The following is an 18,813-nucleotide window of genomic DNA, read 5'->3' on the forward strand; positions in this document are numbered from 1 at the left end:
TACTCAGGGCTGTGCGTGTCAGCAAAGCCACTTTATGCCGGTAAATACTGCTTTTCAGTTTACTGCATCTTTAAAGAGAATGGCAAATGGAGATAAAGCACAGAGCTGATGTACCTATCTGAGAAGAATCCTTTTTTTTTTTTTTTCCCTGTTAATCCTGCAGAATTTATAATAATAAAATGGCAGGCTGCATTTATTGCTGCATAGTAGATGTGGTCAGAAGCAGATGAGTCATGTAGTTTAGAATTCATTTACTGAACTGGAGAGCTGTAATGGCTGCTTGAGGGTCTTCCTGTATCTTGCAGAGTTATCTGTGCATCTAGGGAAAATGCTCTGTCTCTTAAATCTGCTGCTGTAAACCCGATCTTTCTGGAAACCTTGACTTTCTGGAAACTTCACTATTCCAGTAAGATAGAGTGAGATCTCCAACCATTGGCTGGTACTGCCAGTTACAGATCATTTTAAGTTAGCAATTTTTTAGACAGATACAGCCTGTTGTAAGTCTTTACAAAAGTATGATGAAGTATTACAAAACCCCATACAACTGTGCTGTCAACTATGTTGCCAACTTGAAAACACTTGATATCATTCATAGTGAACCCTGTGATATTTCCATCACTGCACGAAATTATTCAATTAAATACTCCTCTCATCCCTGGAAGTGGTTTGAGCCAAAGACTGCTGTGATGTATGAAGTTATTTAACCAGTGAGCTGGTTATATCCTTAGGCATTTGGGTCTGAATGAACAGAGGGAAAAATCATCTGTATTGAGTCCAGAGAGTTCACCTAAGAAAAAAGTCTCAACTGAGGTGCACAGTATATTCTGATGCTGAGGACTTAGGCGTGGTAAAGTCAAGATAAAATGTACTGATGCACAGAGTATAGTATCACTCAGCACCAAGCGAGGGGGCAATGTATCATTCATCAAGATACCATGAAAGGACTGTGCACAGTGCAACCTGGACAATGATCTACAAGGCAAAAGAGGAAGAAACCATAAAGAATAAGCTAGTCAGCATGCCGAATAATCATAAATAAAGCCTGAGGCATGACGGAGACTCTGTGTATTGTACAATACCACTCCTCACAGAAGTTAGGCCAGATGAGCTTGGCAAATCAGTAGCTAGGAAGAAAGCTCTAATTGTCTTCATTTAAAAAATAGTTTTAAAGAGTCAGAGATGTCTTTGAAGGAGTCTCAGCAGTGCTTAACAGTCTGTATAACTATTACAAAAAATGCACAACCAAATTATAGCAGTTTCTACTTACAAACCTTGCTTATGGTTGCCCATGAAAACGTTCTCCAATATCTTTAACAGGAGATGTCTCAATGTTCAGTGCTCCATTGCACACCTTAATGAAGGCAAATCTCCTCAATTTCCATCTTATTAATAAGTGGTCCTATTGATTTGAAAAGCAGCCACTGCAAAACAGAAGTTCGTTCTCACTGTAGAGATTGCAGTGTGCATGGCGCTTGCTGGCTATCAGGAGTTGACGCTCTTTTCTCATCTTCTGATAGTCACTTTTTGTCCTCTAAGTGTGAATCCTGTTGCTGGTGATTCAGGACAAAGATATTAATGTTTTTCTTGAAAATATAAAAATTGAGTAGCTACACCTGGACGTTGGTGGTGATATTTGTTTTCATTTTGTGCTGCAACTGTTAGTCGTAACTGTATTGAGTATCCCTGTATAGCAGAGAGTTGATCAATGTGTAAGTATCCAGTATGTTGATATTTATGTTAGATAGCTGTCACCCAGAAATACTGCTCGTTGCTTAGCCAAAGGCTCTGCAATTACTTCAGCCAGTGGTTGCATTATTGTTTAACATAAGGCAAGAGGAATCTCTGGATTAGTCTTGGGGTAGCCATAATAATGATGTGTGTGTGTTTAAAATGCACTCTGAGATGCTTATTGCCGTCTTCTCCATAAAACACCAAGTATCAGAGCTAAGAAAACAATATTTCTGGGAATTTAAACAGTTTTCTTTAGACACTGCCATTGCTGTTTCCTACCACAGCTGAACTCTTCTGGTTGGAAGCAAAGCTTATTGTCTGTGACTTCAGCTGAATTGTGAACAGTAGTTAACTATCGTTGCTTTTTTGTTCTTCCTTGCCTTCAGATACAAGAAGAATGCTCCTCACACTGACACAGATCATAGAGTCTCTGTCGGAACTGATAAGCTGTGCATCCCAACTCCTCCTTAGCTATGGGGAATGACAAACCAGCCTCTTGCTCCTGTTGGCTGATCTCTAAGAATAGCTGCACCAGTGTCTCTCTTCCACAACCAAGTTCTTAGTACAGGCATGCTTAGTCACAGGGAAGAGAGCTGTAGTCTTATTCTCTAAACATATTTTTGGTTTTGTGGCCTATCTCTACTGAATTCTGAACTGCAATTAATTTTATCTGAGGACTTCGTGGATGGGCAAGGAGGGATGTGACTATATTATGCTTTGCATAGGGGAAAAAAACAGGAGACAATGATTGTATAGGCTACCTTTTCCTTCTTGCATGTTTTCTTCATTAATTTATAACCCTCCTGATAAGACTTCATTGGCCACCATAAAGACTGGATCTTTATTTGAGGAAATGCCGAAGAAATACTGGCTCAAGGCTCTGTCTCCTTCCCTCCTTCCCACTAATGATCCACTGAGACTACTGATACATCACCTGGTGACTTCCCACACTCTGCTAGGACTCCATTCTCAGTTTGGGATGGGGACAGATGCAGAGTCTTCTGTAGGATAAGTTGGCCCACTTGAAGGAGCCAGAGATCTGGCGTGCAGATCTGCTCTTGCTCTGCACTAACTACTTACCATTTACCATCTCCTTACTCTGGTACTACTTTAAGTCAACCATTTTATTTTTTTCTATCAGTTCCTATTTTTCAGCTGTTGGTGAGAGTATTGCAGCAGCACATGGAACTATGCTCAGACCTCTTATGTGTAGGGGACAGGTGCTCCTATCTCTTGGTTTAGAAAAATCTTAAATAGATTCTCCTACCATCTCTTCACCCTATCTTGCACTGCACACACAGTTCATACAGCTAATGGAGCAGCATCTTCAGGGTGTTTAAGTAAATTTGGGAGACTGACTCCAGGTATACTTGGGCATAATCTATTGCCTTAGATACTTATTTCTCAATCTGTAAACCTGTCTCTGCTTTGTAATACTTTTCTTTTTCCTTTTTCTTTTTTTCCCCCCAACAACATAAAAAAAACAACCATGTAAACAAGTATTTCAGAATTGTTGATTGACTTTTTTCATCCATTTCTTCTTTGCAGGACTTTACAGGACCAAACAGAGGGGAATGGCAGAGAGGAACAGCTGAGAACAAGGTAAGATGTTTTAACTCATCTTTAGGGTGTTTCTCATGCATGTATTAGTGACTGGACAGACACCGGACTCATAAAAATTGTGAAGACATTTGGTCAAATCCCAGTCTTGTTACAGAAAGAGCTGTGGCTCTAGAAGATTGGAGGTGAGAGCACGTAGATACTTCTCCAGAAAGCTCTTAGAAGATCAGGGAATGCCTTCTTTGCCTTCTGTACACCTGATTTCCTAATCAATGGCATCACTATTATATTGTTTTCTGAACTTGGATATAATTTAAGTTGAAGCTGAAGAAGGGATGATTTAGGTTGGATATCAGGGCAAAGTTCTTTACCAAGAGAGTGGTGAAGTGCTGGAACAGGCTGCCCAGAGAGGTTCGGGATGCCCCATCCCTGAAGGTGTTCGAAGTCAGTTGGATGGAGCCCTGGGCAGCCTGGTCTAGTATTAGATATGGAGCTTGGCAGCCCTGCCTGTGGAAGAGGGTTTGGATCTTCATGATCCTTGAGGTCCCTTCTAACTCAAGCCATTCTATGATTCTATGATCCTATGATTCTGTGATCATGGATTATACAGCTACTGCAGAGCCACCTGCGTAAGAAAACACCTACTTGTTTGCCTCTCTCACTCTCTGTACACAGAATACATATGTGGTATCTGTCACACCCCTGTACATTAACAGAATGTTAGAATTGAATCTGTGTTCAAACTGGTGAAATTTTCTATAGAGCAGTGTATAAAACAGTCTCTTCCAAATTATTCATCTGAAAATATATTCGAAATCCTTCCTTCAGGATGGTGTTATCAGATGTGAGAACAACCACAGAAGCCAGGTTGCAAAATAATTCTTCAAAACTCCTGCAAGGTGTCAATTGACTAAAGCCATTCGCTCAGTTCTGCAGTAGAAGTCAACAGAAAATCGACCTTACCACTGTTTATGTTTCAACCATTTCAGTTTCAAAATATATACTTTTTTTTCTAATGCTTTACTGACCATTACAGAAGAGCTTACAGTTACTCAGGAGCTTGAATTAAGTGTGATGTATTAACACTACAATATTGTCTCCTGCTGGTCACTGGCAGTAACAGTCAATTTTTTGGCATGTCAGCTAACACTAAATCCCACTCTATTCCTCTGTGTTTCAGGAATAGACTTGAAGTGTGTTTTCTTGAACTCACAGTGAAAATGCAACATTCCCCAAAGAAAACCTTTTTCATTTCTACATGGTATGCACTTATGATATAGCAGCGGAAAGGAGACAAGCTTTACTGTTACTGTTCTCTCATTAATTTGGCCATTCTCTTTTGCTTTCATCTTGAAATGGAGGACAGGAAATAAATAAGGTTTATTGTGACCCACTCTTCTTCAAATATAGTGTTTGGTGGCTCTGACAATTGCCTCCTTGTTTGCTGCCATCTACCAGCAGACACTTATGCATATCCAAACTCGTGTGGTCTCGAGCTAAGATCTCTTGATTTGTGCTTTTGACTCAAACCATCCCCAGAAATGAAGCTTTATATACTCTATCAGGTGTGCTGAATGTTCGGTGTATGCATGCACTACAACTTAATATATTTTCCATATAATGAATAGTAAATGTCCATATAATTACCTACTCGGTTTAAAATTACTCTCAATTCATCGTAAAATAAAAACATTTATTTTCAACTTCCAGAATAAATGAAGTTTGCAAATTATAAACATCAGGGACTCTTACTTGTGTCACAGTTCTGAAAAATAACTGCTTCAGGTTGATAAAAGGTTGAGGGTATTTATCCCTATGGTGTTCTAGAGTTGAACAGTGATTAAAAAAACCTGAATTCTGCTATCTTTGATAGTTTTCATAGCTTAGGCCAAACTGAAAAATTAAAATAAGAGAACATGGTTCTCCCAGTTGTGTTTTTGGCATTGCCTTTGTTCTCTGTTCCTTTCATTTAGCAGGACTGGCATTGTTCATTACTGTGAGATCTATGCCTTGGACTCAGAATTATTGGCCATATTTTATCTGTGAGTGAATGCTGAAATCATCCAGTTATCTCTGAGAAAGTGTTAAGTGTAGGGGTAGAATAAAAGGACCAAAGGGCCAAATTCTGCCCAGACTAACACCTGTTTGCCTCAGGGATTTAAATTAAGACAGAATTTCTTTCCTAAGCTAAATTAATCTCTCTTCTGTGCAAGAAGCTTTCACTTAAGCAGTTTTGAGTGTTGCAGATCTAGCAAAACAAAATATGGCTTTTTGAGAAGAAGCGCCAAGTTTTATTTCATTTGAAACCCCACTGACTTCATTTGCACTACACATGAGAGAAGGAAGGAATTTAAACTCAGCAGCTTATTGGCGGATGCACTGTGACTTGGAATATGTACACGCTGTCAATAGGTTTTTCTGAAGGAAGATTTTTTCAGCCCTTCATCAGAAAGTAATTGAATGGGTTACAGCTCAGCTTTAAAATCTTCCCTGCTGCTACAAAGAATAAAAGCAAATAAGGAAACTGTATCTAGACTGAAAGCCATGGTAAACTGATTTTTATTTGGAAAAACAGAAAGGATTAATTTACTTCACTAGTATAGAGAGTTCTCTGAATTGAAATATATGAATGGGTTATCAATTTTCAGACTTCCTTTTGAACTGAACTACGTAAAGGGAGCAATTGCAAATACTGCAATGAAATGCCAAACTTCTGAGGTTTTAGAAGAACTGATTGGCTATCAGTCTGCTCTCTGATCACTTAACATTGGCTCCAAACACTCTGCGGGACAGCTGGATTCACATTATACCATCAAATGCTGCTCTTGTGCTAACAGCTGTCAAAAGAAACCATACTGAAAATAACTACTGATCTCCTTTCTAAAGGGTAACTGAAAAGTCAGATACTTCTGTAACACAGACACATAAATAAAGGGCTGGTAACCAACACGTGCATTTGCTGCTAGGTGCACTTTTGTGGGCTTGGTTAGAGAGGTTTTAACCAGATTTGGACAGCTGTTGGAAGTCTATGTGGGAAGATGACTTCATATGGGCTGTAAATTAAATTAGGGGTAGGGTTGTGAAGATATGCCCATCTCCTGGTGGAACAGACAATAGGGTAAAATGTGTGTGGGAGAGACAGAGAATTTTGTTCACATATTAAGTCTTACTCTCTGTCATCCTTCTATTAAAGTAGCTATGAGCAGACAGTGTTAGTTTGTGACTGACATCCTGAAGCTGCCTTGGATAAGCATAGTAGTTCAGTAAGTCCTACGTGGACCTGGGACTTAATCTAAGGTAGAGGTGCCATAAAGCAACGTGGTACAGTAGTGGTATGGTCAGTCCTGTCTCACAGTGAGTTGGCAGCTCTTCTGATCTTGAGCTCTGGTCTGCTGCGTGTCCCACATCAGGTGATAATTTGCCCCAGAAATCAGCCCAAATCAGCCCTAATGAAAAGGAGGGAGTGGAGGCAACCTTTACAGTCTTGTCTGCGATGTGATTTCTCAAAGGAAGGGTAAACCACAAGCTAAACAATACTTTCACTTTTTCAGACTATAAACTTTGCCTGATGACTTAGTCATGAATTGAGAGGTCAGCCAGGTTGCTGCGCAGCACAGCAATGTCAGGTAAATAGTCAAGCCCTCCCAGAAAAGAAGCAACATTGCTATTGCTTGTGGTAACATGACCATATCAACCCATCCTTTTCATTGTTTGAAATTCTTAAATTAATTTGTAGATTTTGTACTGAAAGAAAATGAAACCTTGAGAGCAAATGGGAGAGGAGTTGCTTTGCTGTAGTTTTTCCTATGCATATCAGTTCTGAGAAAAAAAAAAAAAAGAAAGAAAAAGAAAATAAAAAAAAAAGAAAAAAAGCCTCCTAGTCAAACAACATTGCTAAAATTATTTTCTATTTTGAGCTTGTGTTTAAGCTAATCCTTTTGTTCCATTCAGAGCTCATCCGGTGATGCAGTGCTCCCGTTTTTAGCTCTCAGAATTGTTGCCCATAGCTAATCTGTGCTCATATCTGAGCCTCCAGAGTTTATATCCCTTACTGTGGACACTTCTGATTTCAACCAGCTCAACTGCACCCTGTGAAAGTCTGAATGAATGGCATGAACAGGGCCCTGATGGCAAAATGTCTTGTAGGACATGCAGCCAGCAGAGAGGCGTAAAGCATTCACAAAGAATACATGGGTTCATCTCTGTTCCCGTTTATACTGTAGCTCCCCAGTGGTTTAGGCCTCTGTGGTAGAACAAACTCTCAGATCCCTTTAAATCTTCTTTATACTTTTTTTAAACAATATTTTGCACATTTAATGGTGGGCAACTGTAATCTTCTCCAAATTACTCTGATCTGGTCTTGACTGGTATGTCTAAAACACAAAAAGGTGTTTAATTAAAAAAAAAAAAAAAAAAAAAAAAAAAGGCTGTATTCTTCTCTCATTCTTCTCTCATCTCTACACTACCTACTCTATCTATTATGTAAGGTTAGTGCTTCAAATTGCCCTCTATGTGATACTTTAATTTCTCATCCACATAATACCACTGTGCCAGCCTGTGGGGCCTTAGGTCCTGGCTCTATCCTGCAGCATTTCACCACTCATCCCTCTTACTACTCTGTTATCTAAAAGTTAAATTTGAACAACCCCTGGGTTATGATTCCTTTCCTGTTCTCTCCAGGTGTTGACTCACTTCCTATCCAGCCCATGGGGCAGCTCACAGCAACACAATCTCAGCTTTAAGGAATGAGCACAATAACCCCATATTTCTAAGAGGCAGAACGTCTGTGTTCTGGAATCAGTGAAAGGCTCAACAGTGATGAAAACAGTATTTCCTTCCCCTTATGCTGTGTGAGGGTAATACTAAAGGAATCTGTAGAAGTAAATGCTGCACCAGCCAACAATTACCTCACATATTGTGAATTCTTGTAGTTTTTTGGTTTTTTTCTTTTTTTAATTTCCTGGTTAATTTTGAAGTAATCTGGGGCTTTTTCCAAAGTGCAGAAGCCTGTCCCTTAATTAGTCCCCTTTAGTCTTAGAGACTTCCATGTTTCTTCAATTTCCAAATTTTCTGAATATGTCATCACAGTGCTTTTGTAGCACTACGAGGCATTCGATCTCTGCCAGCCCCTGCTAGAGACTTAGTGCTTACCCAGGGTCTGCCACAAGTAGGACAATATGTGCCATTTTAGCAATACTGCTGGCTTCAAAACCCCTCATGTCAGAGACAGCTGCAACTCAGATCACTGAAAACATAGTCTTTGTCCATGCAAAATCTGTTCTGAGTTGGGACAGGCAGTGGGAGCAGTGTTAGCTATTCCCTTTGGGTGCTCTTTTGTTAGGAAAGGGCATGCTGGTGTTCTTATTCTGTGGATCTTCTATACTATCTCAAAATTCCCTAAATGTATGGGAAGTGCTGAACCTCTGACTGACCACCTGAGGTGAGCAATAAGTCAGCCATGAGAGCACAGGTGAAGGCAATTCACCTGTGCTACCAGAAGGGGTGGAGCCTGGCTCCACTTCTCCTGGACACCATTTAAGAGCTGACTACCAGTGGGGAAGGATCTCTTTTGGAGATTGCTCCTCTTGGAGTCTTCTCAGTGAGCCTAGGACAAGGGTAAGCTTTCCATCCATTCTTCTTTAGTGTGATGACCTGTTTAGCCTAAACTTGTTTAGCCTAACTTTCTTGTATATTTCTTAATTATGATATCCACATATTCATTGATTCAACACTGAATCAGTTGAAATCCTTCCCAGATGGGCTTCCAAAGAGGTTTTCTGTGAAAGCTTATCTTTGTCATTACATCTTTTGCTAGTTAAGACTCACCTCAGTAGTTTCCCTCACTGGTTGTGTCAAATGCCTACGTATACTTCTCAGATGAAACTGTACTCTTGCAGGGAAATGAGAACCAGTGATGTCCACAAAGGACTAACTTCTTTTCACCTGCTGCAGCCTAACACACAATGCCACCAAGACTGTGCTTGTTTGAAGTCAGATCAGAGATGAAGACTATCTGTAGCTGAGGTTAAGGATGACAAAGGGGATGTGATGTGTCGGAAGGTGGAAGCATTATGGGAAACATGAAGTCATTCTGCAATCTTCTCTAACTGAAGGCATGCACTTTCCATTCAAACTATAGACTGTAGCACATCTGGCTTCCTTATTGAAAGCACTTAGATATTTTATAGTGAAGAATGTAATGTTTTCTTGTTTGCTCTCTCTCTTCATCTATTATATTTCTGGGTTTTATTATTGGCCCATTTCATGTTTATCTGCTAATTGTGATAACAAATCATCTGTGTTCTGCCAGATTCAAGGTGTTCTTTACTATATCCTCTCTATTATCAGCTTGAAACAGTTTTATGGAGATGGAAATACATTCAAATTGAATTAGTATTGTAATGTGGCCATACCTGACACATAAGGAGAGGAAGAAAGGAGTCAACTTCCAGAAAGTCTTATTTTTTTGGGAAGTTGAGAAAGATGAAAGATGCTTCAGTTCACTCAGACTAGGAAAACCTTTTTGGCTGATGCCCTGAAGGTGAACAAAACCTTTGAGGACCCACACCAGTGAAGTGATGGCTTTGAGCAAGAAGCCTACTGTCTTTTTTTTAATCATACAAAAATGATTAAAAGCCATTTTAGTCAGTGTATCAATACTACAGTGAACCAAGAACTACATTTAATTGCATTCAATAATGTAAATTCTTAGAAGAATTTGGAGTAGAAGAGATCTCTGTATGTCATCTTGCCCAAAGCAGGAAGGGCTTTGAGGTTGTTCAGGACCTTCCATGGATAAGTTCTGATTGTCTCAGAAATGTAGATAATTAGTTAAGTGTATTATACACAGGTGAATGAGAATTATATAGAAGTTATAATATATATTATATATTAATATATCTATATGTAATACAGACATATATCTATATAATATATAGAAGACTTTGCGGTAATTCTCTTTCAGTGCAAGAGCATAAAATACTCTTAAAATCTTGTCTAACTATAGTAGGTCTCTTGTCAGAAGTACAGCCTACAAAAAAAATCATCTGCCTAGTTAGGATGAATGACTGATAGCCATGATAACAATAGCCTCAAAAAATATAAAACTAGCCAGGTATCAGCTCACTGGAAATGAATAGGTTCTTGTGGTGAGCATAAAATAAAAAGAAGAGATCTATTTAGGCCTTCCAGCCTGAAGGTCTTGATATTAATCCTAATATATTTTACCAAGGGATGCCCTAAAGAACATAAAATTCAAGTTGTGAAAAGCTATAGTTTAGGATAGATACAGCATTTTGTGTGTACGTTGTGATACTTCTTTTTCTGTTAGTAAAATTGTTAAAAATAAGCAAAGAAATTGAGTCAATGCATCTGTTATGTCATGAAAGCCACAGAGGAAATTCAGCATCAGAGATTCAGCTGAAATTGAGTCATTGATATCAATTTAAACTAACACTAGAAATATATATTTTTTTCTAAGCATAGTGACTGAATATATCTAGACAATAAATGCAGGATTAAAAATCTTGGAGATGGGTATCTTCAAAATCCCGTACTACATGAATTTGTAAGCTTTGGAATTCTTAAAAGCTCCCTCAGAAATTTTAGTAGTGATAATATTCAGCAGGTATACTTGGAGAAATAGAAATGGTGGTTAAGTGCCTGAAAAGAATCTTTACATCATACACTGAAATGTGCCCAGTATCTTAAAAATGTCTATTTATATGCACATAATTTGATGTCTATGCATGAGAATCGGATAACAGGTACATTTGTTTTGTGGTACAATATGTCAAGGAAGTGATTTCTTTCTTTCACTAGAGGTTTATACTGCAGTTGTGTCTAATGTATTGTGAGTTAGTATTTAACAATCACTGCTGATACACTTTCATCAATTCTGCTTTAGCTAGTGCAGTCAGCTGCCATTGCTTTTGCTGCTCCCATGGATATTATAAATATCATTGTCTGAATAACCATTGTCTGAAAAATAGTTCTGTTTTAGATATCTAAGTGGTGGAAAAATGTTTTTTTCAGCAGTTACTGAGATTTGTTTCTGCACATAAATAACATTTGGCCTCACAGAATTTCTTCCTTTACTGGTCAAGAAATTGCTTACAAATACAGAAAAATTTAATAAGAACAGAGAAACTTAGATTTTCCTGCCATAGAATAAATGTCCTCTAACATGTTTTCATGTTATTTTAAGACTGCAGAAATTAAAGGTGAAGGTAATTCCTGTTAGTTCATTTTTTATTTTTTCACTCAGGAAAGATTCCTTCCACTTCTGAACTGGACAACAGAGTCAGGTCAGCCTCTCATAGTATTCCTTGCACATACTTACGAAACCAGGGATCCATATGATGCAAAACCAGTGCTCAGAGAACTTGAGGAGGTACAGTATTAGAATTTTGAGCTAAAACAGGAAAATGCCACTGAGCATGATGCATTTCTACAATAATGATACATTCTACAATAATGATATTGTTTATTTTTTTTTCTCCCAGAAAAAGCAGAAAGCTCCACAAACATTTTTTTTTTTAATCTGGTAGAATGTGGAGGCTGACAACACTTCTGCATCAAGATGTTTATTTGCATGCCTTCTTTCAAAACTTCCTCCATGACAAGACCTGAGTTTTTGATTGTTTCCCACTGTACTGTCTGTCCTAGTGATTCTCTCATAGTAATGATTACATGAGCAGGTGCCTTTTGCTCTTCTCAATTGCATCTGCTTAAACCACCTGCCCTTTAGAATACTTTTAAACTAACCATTAGTTTCTGAGATAAATTAATAACTTTTGTAGGGTTACATTTATTGGCTTTTTTAGATATTAGAGAAAGTTGTCCATGTATACAAGGACTTTTTTCCCTTCTAAATATTTTTGGTAGGGTCACAACATAGATCTTGTAGCAATTGCTCTGAATGTTTCACAACAAAGAAATGCAATGGAATCTCAGAAGAAAAGAGGGAACAGAATTTGAAATACAGAACTGATAGTGTTTCATAGTTTTTGGTGAGATTATGAGTAATTAAAAAAACAAACAAAGCAAATCAAAAGTAAAAAAAAAAAAAAAGCCTGAAATCCCATAGGTCAGTCCTTTTGTTATGCAATCGATGGCAAGACACCAAATGTATTCAGTGAAAGGGAATGAAACACAGATTCAGGGAACTTATACGGTTTGACTTGCCCTTGCCTATTAGCTGTGAAAGAATCTTCCTACAGTAATGCCCACGCTGTCTTCCAGGGCTGGTCTTCAGCAATGCAGACTGTAAGCCTCCACAGGGCTTTGGGTACAGTGCCAACAGAGTGCCTGAGTGATTTTTGTTGGGATAATGTGACACCAAACTGGTCAGGGTATGTGATCTTCACCCACCTGAGCAATAGTGCTGTGGATGAGTGATGCATAGGAAGCAGAGTGTGCTTGGCTACTCTCTTGCTCATGATATGCCACAGCTTTTCCAGTTCTTGTGTGCATGCATTTTTTTTCTTTTTCTTTTTGTGTCTGGTCAGCAGAAGGGTTATCAGAAGGTATGCTGGGGGTATCTTTTAACAGAATAGATCAGCAAGTTTTCCAGGCCTGAAACTGGTCATATTTAATCGATGTGGTTTTGTTCTAGGCTGATCCTTCAGATTCGGAAAAATAAGTTATTTACAACATTTGTATACAATCTAGTTGTTTTGTTTGCTTGCTTGTTTTTAAATTGCAGGCAGAGAGGACCACCAGTATTTCGTTCTCACTGGGGATTTTGACAATATCTGTCACAATCTGATCTCTTGTTTAGAAGAATAATGCAATGCAAACACAGGCATGAAAGGGCAAATAGATGTGGTTTGTCCCATACTACAGTAAACTTTACAGGCAAATAACAGTGGCAAAGTGTGAATGAGTGAGTCCAGCAGTTTCTCTCTGAATTCAGTGAGATCTGCTTGGGTGGAGGTTTCAAGCACTTTTTCCTCTTGGTTTATTTAGGTTTTTTTTTTTTTTTTTTTTTCTGATGACGAAGATAGCAGCAACACGCTCAGCTCTCTCTCTGGTGCTGGCGATTTCAGTGCCTATTTCAGGCTCTAGCATGATAGCGTCACTTCTGTATGGTTCCAGGAGAGCTGAAGTAAACACTCCCATGCAGTGCTCTGAGAGCCCACATACAGTGGCTCATGCTCATTCTGCCAACAGAGCTGTTTCATCCCAGACACTATATTGTCTGCATAAATAAACTGCTACAGGAATTCATACACCAGCCATTCGTCAGAGATTTTATTTCTATTTTTGCAGCTTGCAGTAATTATTTCCTCATAGGGAAGCTAATTCTGCTTATATGGACTTTTCTTAAGATGGAGCATCTTTTCTGTACTTTTCTTATGCTTTTTATAAAGGAAGATTATTCATCTCTAAATTTATAGCATCTAGACATGTTCCCACTTGCAGCACCCAGACAGTTATTCACTTAGTTCTTCTCATTAACCATTTTAAAAACCACAACCCACTAATATTTTTTTTTTGAAAATAACAGGATTTTTTTTTTTGTCATCATCCATAGGAACACCTTTTTGATGTAATAGCATTACAAATTGCCATTTTTTTCTTGCTACAATAAAGGTACTTATTTAGATTTGCTTACTCTTATGTAAATTCTACTATTACCATGTTGTTGCCCAGAGAAGCTGTGATGCCCCATCCCTGGAGGCACTCAAGGACAGGTTGGATGGGGCCCTGGGCAGCTGAGCTGGTGGGGGGCAGCCCTGCCCACAGCACGGGATGGGGCTTGGGAGGTTCCTTCCAACCCATTCTGTGATTCTGTGTTTGTGACCAAAATCTAATAAACCGGTGTGAAATGAAGTATGAATTTAATAGGCAGAATTTATAGGTAGGAAGCTTGTAAACTTGAATAGATGCAAATGTTTCTTGTAAAGCTCACATGATAAGGCTTCTTCCTGGATTTTACAGTCAAACTTCATGAGACAAATCAGTGCTGGTACCTTTTTGAAGGTAAGTTGTCTGTCATAGAGAAACTGATGCTGCAAAACTTCCAGGTTTTTTCTTCTGTGAAGAAGGTGAACTTGAAAGCTTTGAACTAAAGTGGGAAAGCGCTGAGGTCTTTTTCTGTGCACTGCAATCTTCTAGCTCACTGTTCTGGTGAAAGGTGTAAAAGATTACTAGCAGTACGTATGGGAATGTAAAGGCTTGTGACAGTGGAAGGAAAAAAGAGAAGGCAGGTTCCTATTGCATCAGTCTGACCAAGTCTAAATCCATCATCTGATTTAACTGCTTGGAATACGTATATGGTGTGTCTGAGGTCCCTATGTTGGCTCAGCCCAGAATAGAGGAGCTGAGGGAAGGCCTCATGGCAGCTGCAGCTCCTCACAGGGAGTGGAGGGGCAGTGTTGAGTTCTACTCTCTGTGACAGCATGGAGCTGAGTCAAGGAGGAGTCGAACATGCAAACTCCTGCGAAGCTGCCCTCAGAGTATGGTGAGAGCTGGGCTGCTCCTTAGGGGAAGAGGATATGGCAGCTGGGGGGTGATTGGAGCACACAGGGCTCACTGAGGATGAGCAGTGACTTCATGAAGAGGAACAGTCCCAAGCAGGCACCTTGACGACTATGGCAGGTTCTGTTAACAGTCTAGTAATCATTGGGCAAAAGCAAGGCAACAGTCAGGTCTAATGTTAGCACAGGAGAGTCAGGATCATGGACAGCCAACAAAGGCCAAGAGGAATCAAGAACAGGTCTACCAATCATAGAATCATTTGAGTTGGAAGGCACCATTAAAGGTCACATAGTTCAACTCCCCTGCAATGAAGAGGGACACCTACAGCTACATCAGAATCATAGAATGGCCTGGTTTAAAAAGGACCACAATGATCATCTAGTTTCAGCCCCCCTGCTGTCTGCAGGGTCTCCAACCACCAGACCAGGCTGCCCAGAGCCACATCCAGCCTCCAGGGATGGGGCATCCACAACCTCCTTGGGCAGCCTGTTCCGGTGCGTCACCACCCTCTGTGTGGAAAAACTTCCTCCTAATATCTAACCTAAACCTCCCCTGTCTCAGTTTAAAACCATCCCCCTTGTCCTATAATGATCCACCCTCATAAACAGCCATTCCTCCTCCTGTTTGTAGGCTCCCTTCAAGTACTGGAATGCCACAGTGAGGTCTCCCTGGAGCCTTCTCTTCTCCAAGCTAAACAAGCCCAGTTTCATCAACCTTTCTTCATAGAGGGGTGCTCCAGCCCTCTGGTCATCTTAGTGGTCCTCTGAATCCATTCTAAGAGCTCCATGGTCTTTTTGTACTGGGGGCCCCAGGCCTGGACACAGAATGTCTCCAGGGATGGGGGATCCACTACCTCTCTATGCAACCTCTGACAGTGCTTCATTACTCATTGAAATAAACATTTTTTTTTACATCCAGTCTAAATTTCCACTCTTTTAGTTTGGAACCATTTTCTATTGTCCTATCCTATATGTGGTCTATTAGATCATATATTTTTGGACATGCTTGGGATCACTTTTTGCTGAAAATGCTGATCACCTGTTTCTTAGCTGTGAGGTTGTCTCTTACACTGAATTCCTGCTTTGCCAGATTCATTCTTCAGGTCAACGCACTTCAGTTGCCATAGTTAAATCTCATGATTTTTTTAAGCCTGTCTCCTGATTTTTGGAGTCTGACTCATGATTTCTGTGCAAAACTTCAGCTTGGCAAATGCTGAAAGCAGTGGGAGTATTTGCAGCTTGAAGGCACTGTTTAGTGAGAGGAAGGGTGGAGGAATCTGCCCCTCAGCAATTAGTAGAACTGCTTTCTACGAAAGGACGTGTCATTTGGTAGGTTATTTTAGCATGCTGTACAGATGCAGATTATTTTTTAGAATTTTTAATTGGTGATACCATAGCAACTTTATACAATAAAAAACAGTCCAGGCCAGATTGTGCCTGACAACCAACTGCCTGTTTGGGGGTGGCATAAAGCTGTACTGACCCAGGAGGACTTTGAGAGGCTCTGGATGCTCTGAGTCTCGATGTGCAAGGTACTTGATAGTCACACAGGTACAAGTGTCATACGAGTGCAAGTTCACTGTCCCACAGCTTGAGGGGACAGGCCTAATGCCTTGCTTCCCCTACTGACCTTCTGCATCTTCTAGGATTGTTTAGGACACTGCAGCTAAGGTTCTAAGATGCCAGAAAATGATTACGATTTCAGTGTTGTGTTAGGTTTTTTGCCCTCTGTGCAACAGTGATGGGAGAATGCCTGAAGAAGCAGCGCACAGTAGAATACGTGTAACAGATTGCTTTGTTTCTAGGCCTACTAATGCTGCAGCACTCTGTTTTCTGTTCAGTGATCTGTGAGAACTAGTGTTTTTTTCTTTCTCTCTATCCATCTTGAGCACTGGCTTCCCTTTGGAGGACAAAAAAAAACAGATGGGATGTGTTCAGTTCTGGCCTAATTGCCCTTGGTATCAGTCTGGCAATGAAAGACATTCTTCAACAACAGAGGTCCTGTGGTGTTCTCTTCTTAGCTTGAGAATTGTTTTCCATTTTTGAAAATCCCTTCGTGTGCAGGTAAAAGATAGAGAAGTGTCCAGATAATGAAGAGATAAGGAAGCCATGTTCAATTCTGTGATTTCATGCGTGAAGATTCTGCCTTTCTGTTACATTTAAAACTGATGTTTATGCGTGACTATGAGATGTTTTGCAGTCATTGACAGAAATGAAAATGGGCAGTACTTGACTCGCCGAATAGGCTAGGGACCACCATGCATAGAATAAATAGCTGAGGTAGACTGCGTGGATTTAAGGGTGAGGCAATATGTGAGAGTGGAGGAGTTTGGCTAAAAGATGGAGAATAGATGGATTGTGATGGTGTTGTGTTTCCCAGACCACCTAGAGAAGATGAAGAGGGATAGTAACTTTTGGACTCATTGAGAAACATATATATATATTTTTACACATAATTCTGTACATATATATGTATATATATATATAGTTTCAGGAGTGTTGAGGAGAGACTTTTAGAAGAAAGTAATATGCGACTGTGATATGTAGTTAGGAGAGGCTCAAGGTAATGTTGTGTGTGTATTGTTTTTGTGGACACATTACAGCAAGGACAGTCTTTTAGTGAGTTTAGGCTTTTCTCAGAGACAAAATTCAATGTTAATTGCACCTCGTGTGGTAAGTGATGATTCTAGGAAAGAAACATAATTATTAGATAATGATTTTACAAACTGTGCTGAGTTTGAATGGAAAAACTAAGACTGACGCAGCTAGCTGAGACAGGGAAGTATCTGACACGCAAATTTTCCCTTTCTGCATGAAACTAGAAAGGGAGGCACAGAAAGAAGGTAGTTGCCTTGATAATATTAGACTTTCTTCTGTGAGGGGCCCAGTACTACTTTGTTATACACAAACCGGTATGTGGGAAAGGAGCGTGGAGGAAGAGAAAGTCCAGCTCTTGAGAACTGTCTGCCTCATTCCCAATGTAGATTCATGAAAAAGCTATAGAGAACATCATGGTGCTAAGTACTCATGTTCAAACATTTTCCCACCCTTGTGCGTAGCCTTATGTCCCTGGTGATTCCCTAGAGATGTACACGAATCAGCTTTGAAAACACAGCGTAAGAGGAATGTTGCTGAATATCTTTTTATTCAAACTACTTCCCATGGGATTTTCAATGGCAGAAGGCCACCCGACTGTGGGAAATTAAGCATTCTTTAAGATATGAGCACAGTTTATCATGAGCTAATGCTAACACAGTAGAAAAACACCTGAAAATATCCCTAGGGGTCTTTTGATAACATTTTTAACGGACTTTTCTTTGAAGATGGAAGAATATGCTGTGTCTGTGCATATGCTATGATTCACCTACAAGAATTTAGCGTTACTTACCAATTTAAACTTAAAGAAATTGAGGAAAGACTAGTTGGATATATATTTATTAGTTTCTGTTGACTGTGAAAACAAAGTTCTGCATTTTGCATAGTGGTCTATGAGTCATAGAAGTGCTTATTTTTTAATTAAGGTGATATTAAATACTGATGCCCCTTCTGCCAATGTGGTTGATGTCATTTCAGTTAACTTCAGTTCCATTACTGATGGAGTGTTACATTTTAAAGATATGGTGGAGGTCACTGATTTTTCAGAATGCGCTCATAATAATAAGCTTTTTTCTCTCAACACCAAATTGCTTTTAATGAGAAGCTGCACACGAAATACCTATAATGAAGACTAAGCTTATGTATCTTCTGGGTAACGCTATGCTCTCCAAAAGCCTTATCTGCCTTATTAAATTGTAGATAACTGTTCCCCTTTCCAAGTAATGTTAGTTTCGTCAAAAACTTCATATGTGAAAATGACAACAAATTCTCATTTTCTTAAGGAAAGATATTACTTAACCTTTCGTAAACATTAATTAAACAACTCAGCTTACGTCAGTACCAAGATTTGTTTCAGCAGTGCAACTTGTTATTGTAAGATTAGTTCTGACACATTCCTTCGAGCACAGCAAGCAGTGGGATCCTGTGCAGTACTGGGAAGAAG

The 18,813-nt window shown here is 39.5% G+C and overlaps 1 long non-coding RNA gene across 2 annotated transcripts; it reads left to right on the plus strand.

Annotated features, from left to right (window-relative positions):
• Positions 1-8,875: 8,875 nt before the first annotated feature.
• LOC122178506 lies at positions 8,876-18,487 on the plus strand. 2 transcript variants are annotated; one of them, XR_006178357.1, is made up of 3 exons: positions 8,876-8,907; positions 11,558-11,683; positions 18,475-18,487. It is a non-coding gene; the product is annotated as an uncharacterized LOC122178506 (long non-coding RNA). The 2 variants fall into 2 exon arrangements; XR_006178358.1 differs by lacking the exon at positions 18,475-18,487 and adding an exon at positions 15,406-15,433.
• The last annotated feature ends 326 nt before the right edge of the window (positions 18,488-18,813 follow it).

Source organism: Lagopus leucura, unplaced genomic scaffold, assembly GCF_019238085.1.
Source record: "Lagopus leucura isolate 7727_CA_CO unplaced genomic scaffold, USGS_WTPT01 Super-Scaffold_100002, whole genome shotgun sequence".
Classification (NCBI taxonomy): domain Eukaryota; kingdom Metazoa; phylum Chordata; class Aves; order Galliformes; family Phasianidae; genus Lagopus; species Lagopus leucura.